Here is a 6,000-nt window from a genome sequence, read left to right as displayed (position 1 = left end):
ATACAAATCTCTACACAGTCACCGGCTGCTTTACAGGGAAACAAACAAAGCTGCTTGTGAGAGCATATGTGAGAGCCGCTCTGACTGTTACTTAACCACGTGTGTTTTGTGTCTCTCCTGCGCTGCATAGTAGGTTGGTTTGCAACAACCTGGTCTTGGATATTGGGACATATTTTGAGGTTACGTTCCTAGAGGGAACAGTTAATGTAATCTAATAATGATCTGTATTAAAACGTGAATTTATCATAGTCTTTTGAACCACGAACCTGTAAAACACAAACACTGTGACACTAAAACCCTTGTTTTGCCCTCTTTGGGATCTCCTAACTTTCAAGATATCCCTGGCAAATATTTAGAACGTGCAAGAATTATATAATAATAAATGATATTCTTATAAATAGAGCTAAATTATGTCATCAGGTATAATCAGTATGTAGAGATGTAATTTCTGTCACACGACTCGCACAAACTTGTGTATTATAATAAATACAAACCCACTTTTGTAAAATATGAGGCTATTAGAAATCACCTCGGAGTTACACAACCTTTATAAAAGCACACCGCCTTCAGCCTTGTGCTTTTATATGAACATGGAACTCTTCAGTGACTTCTAATATCCTTATATTTTACAATAGGGGGGTACCTTATTCAATATATTATTAACACATATTAACACATAGCACCTTATAAACAATATAGAAAAAAATTATTCCTCTGAGAAGATGAGTCTTGACTGTGGTTTACAATATGAAACTGTATATAACTAATATAAAGGCAATCCAGATATAACTGGACATCACCCTCAAAGTGACTAAACTCCAATTCTGTAGGTACCTGTATGTAGAATTCCAAAGATGCCAAAAACTGTTTACCAGTTTATATATGCACTGTGATTCTGCAAATTTGATAAGATCATTATGCCCCTAATTTTTTATGGAACACAGACATGCACAATCTGAAAGTGCAGTAGATACAAAGCTTGTTTGTTTAAATTAATTTATAAAGACAATATAGGGAATTTCAGAGAAAAATAAAATCAAAATTTGACACATTATCTTAACATTTAAAATATCTTACAGTTTTGTTTAGTTTGGTATTTAGTGCATTTTGAAATGCAATGATGTCTGTGCTGTTTATAGTATTTACACTGACAGTAAAATATTTCCTTCCAATCATGATTCATTCTTTTTCTTATACAGCCACTGTTGCCCGAGTCATTGACAGATTTGAAGAAGATGGAAATGAGGATGATATACCAATGGTTAGCCAGCTCCGCAGAACTTCAGCAACCCTTGTGGATACAGACAAACGATACTTGGGGAAAGCAACATCTCGAAAGGATTTGAAAGCAGAATTTGGAGGAGAATTATCTGATGACGATTCTGGTATGCCCTAATTACTGATAATTTTCCAATCACACGTTTTATGTTTAGTTGAGCAGCATGATCCAATCCTTGATGTGTTTATAGGAATACACCAGATCCAGGATTATGTGTGGTACAATCCTAGTATTCTAGGATGTGGCTGAATCCTAAGTGTTTTGCGGAACTGTTTGCAAACCCTTGCAGTCATATGACTTACAATTTATTCATATTTTCTCAAATGCCATATACAAATTAGGGTTCCAGTGCGGATCAGCATTTGGCCCAAGTATGATGGGTTTGGTCCATCCCACCTTTATCTTTAAAAGGCCCTTGCATCTAAAGGGGTATGTGTAAAGCATGTATAAATGTTTTATATTAATATTTCTATTTTTAGATCCCTGCCTATATGATTATCTTTTGCTACTTCTGATTTAACTCTGAATGCATTTTAATCTCAACGTACATTTTATATTGATAGACGAAGATGAGGCATCTTTGGATGAGGAACTGCCAAGTGCTGATGAGTCAGGCGATCGTGAAGACGAAAGGGAATCTGACAATGAGGAAGATGATCAAGAAGACAGTGAGGAAGACCTTGAGGTAGATGACTCTAGCCAGAGGGTAGATGAGGAGAGGGATCAAGAACCAGCTACAGATGAGGATTCAGAAAAACAACAAGACTCAGGCAATTCAGGATTAGAAGATGATGGTGAAGTTTTAACATTTTCTAAAGAAAAAGTATCCAAGGACTTTGAAAAGGGCCAAGCTATTAAAAACCAAATTGGTAAGTGAAGAACATCTTGCTATCCATGCATTGGGAAATATTAAAAGTATGTGGGTATGGTGGGTTATAATCCAACCTTTAAAACATGCATACCTTTAAAATATGCTGAATGTGTGTTTCCAGCACTTGCATCTTATGCCTAGTAAGTAAGCACTTAAAGGAGAACTAAACCCTAAAACTGAATATGGATAGAAATGCCATATTTTTTTGTCAACTTTCTTTTTATTTCGATCAATTTTTACTTTTCCCGTAGGATCGTGTACAAAAACATCATAATGCACAACACATGAATGCATGGTACAATATATTGCTTGACAGGGGATACAGAAAAAGAAAATAAAGAAAAAAGAAAAAAGGAAAAAAAAAATGAAAAGAAAATGAGCCATAAGCAAAATGATCCACTGTGTATATGAGAAGTATCGCTAAGCATGTCACATTTGGTACCTTAAGAGCAAGTTGCTGCCATAGGCCTCAGATATCAGTTAAGCATATACTCTTAATAAAATGAAATGAACTCTGCCCATTGCCCTATTCAACTCAAAGGGATATAAACATCTCTTTATGAAGAATTCAAGTGTCCCAGATCTCTGTGTATTTCTCCATTTGGTTATCAATTTGGTATTTCAAACGTTCATTGACATGTATGAACTCTATCTCGTCCAGGACTTTAGGTAAGGAAAGGCAGGGTGATTGAAATGCCATATTTTATATATGTACCAAAAATTATTTACTAGTCAGCCTCAGCATTATATATATTTTATATATTCAGTATCTTATGCATCTGTCCCGAAGCTCAGTTAGTTGACCGCATCGAGCATATGCAGTGAATCAGCAGAAAAGAAGATAGGGCGCTACAGGGGCATCTTTGGAGGCACTTATCTTTACTGCTAAAGAACTGTGGTTGCTTTGGGCTGGTATAGAAGCCCAAAACACAATGTACAGCATTTTTGCCCTACATCCTTAGTTAAGCTTTAGTTCTCCTTTAAATATGTAAACAACTATAAGAAAAATATTGGTTGTAAGAGATCTATTAAACAGCCACTATAGTTTTAGTGGAAATGACTGCTACTCTTTGAAAGAGAACTAAAGTTAAAATCACTGGGGGTTGCCAAATGTTAAGCATTTTCCAATTATTATAATTGCTTACCTGGGCCAATGCTCTGGTTAGCCCGAGGATACAAGATAAGAGGTTATAATAACTGGGGAGGGATGCCGAACATTTTCAAAATCATGGGTGGTTCTGTCCTCCTCTGCTGCCTAAGGCGGCAGACCCCCTTTCCATATTGGATCCTCTGTGCTAGCCTGATGCTATTTGTATTTGACGCTAAAGGGAACCAGGAGAGTCCAAAATAAAACAAATACATTTTTATAGGACAAGGAAAGTCTAGGGAACATACAGGTTTCTAATAAAAGCTTTACATTAGAACCTAAGCAGCACAGTCTAATCAATTCCACATTCCGACGATGTGGAACAGTTTACTAAAAAAATACAAACTGACCACTCCTTGACAAACATCCAGAATCCAGTGGTATCTGACAAAGACCAGGACCAGGCACATGTGCAATAGATTGCAGAAAAAAAGAGTGACTTGAGATCATGTTAAAGGAAAACTATACCCCCAAAAATGTAGATCTCTATAAAAATATTGCATATATTGCATAAAACAGCTCATATGTAAAACCCAGCTTCATCTAAATAAACCATTTTCATAAAATTATACTTTTCTAGTAGTTTGTGCCATTGGTTAATCATAAATAGAAATTTGCCTTTTTAAAAAAATAAGGGCAGGCAATTACTTTCACTTTCCATTTTGCATTTCCTACATGTCACTGCCCTGCTCAAAGTCTATAATTGTGTAGTTAGTGGGCATGGGCATCAAGTCTCACATTTTGGCACATAAACAAGGTTTTAAAGCTGTTACAAAGCTTATCTCAATAACAGTGTCCACAAAATCGCTGTATGCTTGCTGTGGCTGTGGATTCAAATGCAGGTGTCAACAAATATTTAAATAATTTATATAATGTAAGAAAAGTTTATTTTGCTTACCAAACATAATAGATAATAATTTTGAATTCTTTCTTAGGTTGACAGGTCCCCTTTAATATGATATAAACTATTTGTTGCTTAAAGGAATTGTTCAGTGTAAAAATAAAAACTGGGTAAATAGGCTGTGCAAAATAAAAAGTGTTTCTAATATAGTTAATTAGCCAAAAATGTAATGTATAAAGGCTGGTGGAGTGACTGAATGTCTAACATAATATCCAGAACTCTACTTCCTGCTTTTCAGCTCACTTGGTTTACACTGACTGGTTACCTTGGTTACCAGGCACTAGTTACCAATCAGAGACTTGAGGGGGGACCACATGGGTCATAGCTGTTGTCTTTGAATCTGAGCTGAATGCTGAGGATCAATTGCAAACTTCCTGAACAGATATGTCCCATGTGGCCCCCCTTCAAGTCGCTGACTAGCTCTGAGCTGAAAAGCAGGAAGTAGTGTTCTGGCTATTATGTTCAGTCACTCCAGCCTTTATACATTACATTTTTGGGTAACTAATTATATTAGAAACATTTTTTATTTTGCACAGCCTGTCTATTTAATCAGTTTTTATTTTCACTCATTTTGTGGCAATATTGTTCCTTTAAATCAAGAGGATGTCCCTACTGACCTCTGCAATCCCTGCCCTGTGTGTAGCAAGATCTAATAGCAAACTTACTGAATTGTTGCTATAGCAATGCACCAACTTTGAGGACAGAACTTCACTGAACTTTTACTTAGCTTCAGCTCAGATCAGAGAAATCCATTTCATTTTCACCATTTAAAGCAATCTGTCCTGGGGATGGATTTAAATGGTGCATGTGCAGAGACTTACCCCCACATGTAATAAAAGGCACTAAGTTTGCCCAGGAGCAGTAACCAGTAGCAACCAATAAGATGTTTGCGTTTAAACACATGACCAGGAAATTCTACCTGCTGATTGGTTGCTATAGGTTACTGCCTCCGGGCAAACTTAGTGTCTTTAATTACATAACCCCAATAATAGTGCTTAATATTGATTAAGCATGTAAACATGGCGGTGTGGTTTATAATTATGGACAGCTTAAGTAGTCATTGTAAGTTGGAGAGGCACTTTTTATAATATATATATATATATATATATATATATATATATATATATATATATATATATATATATATATATATATATAAAATAATAAAAAAAAAATTCTAGCGATTAGGTTCAGTGCGACATACTTTATTGCAGGGAGAGAAACTTTAGAATAGGCTTGTGATGTCTTTAAAGGGGTTTATCAACCCAAAAATACATTTTCCATGATGACACCAAGGGGCCGATTCATCAATAGTCGAATATCGAGGGTTAATTAACCCTCGATATTCGACTGGGAACTAAAATCGTTCGACTTCGAATATCGAAGTCGAACGATTTTGCGCAAATCCTGCGATCGATCGATCGAAGGATTTTTCGTTCGATCGAACGATTAAATCCTTCGAAACGAACGATTCGAAGGATTTGAATCCAACGATCGAAGGAAAATCCTTCGAACAAAAAATCACAGGCAAGCCTATGGGGACCTTCCCCATAGGCTAACATTGACTTCGGTAGGTTTTATCTACCGAAGTAGGTGGTCGAAGTATTTTTTAAAGAGACAGTACTTCGATTATCGAATGGTCGAATAGTCGAACGATTTTTACTTCGAATCGTTCGAATCGTTCGAATTCGAACGAATTTAACCGATGGTCGAAGTACCCAAAAAATACTTCGAAATTCGAAGTTTTTTACATTCGAATTCTTCACTCGAATTTTGTAAATCTGCCCCCAAATGTAGTTGCT

The 6,000-nt window shown here is 36.0% G+C and overlaps 1 pseudogene; it reads left to right on the top strand.

Moving 5' to 3' along the window:
• The first annotated feature begins 1,174 nt into the window (after nt 1-1,174).
• The window catches only part of LOC108707484, a 100,722-nt pseudogene continuing 95,896 nt past the window's right edge, over nt 1,175-6,000 (top strand).

This window comes from Xenopus laevis, chromosome 2L (genome assembly GCF_017654675.1).
Source record: "Xenopus laevis strain J_2021 chromosome 2L, Xenopus_laevis_v10.1, whole genome shotgun sequence".
NCBI lineage: Eukaryota > Metazoa > Chordata > Amphibia > Anura > Pipidae > Xenopus > Xenopus laevis.
Note: the sequence above shows the minus strand (reverse complement) of the source record. Positions and strands in the feature narration are given on the sequence as shown.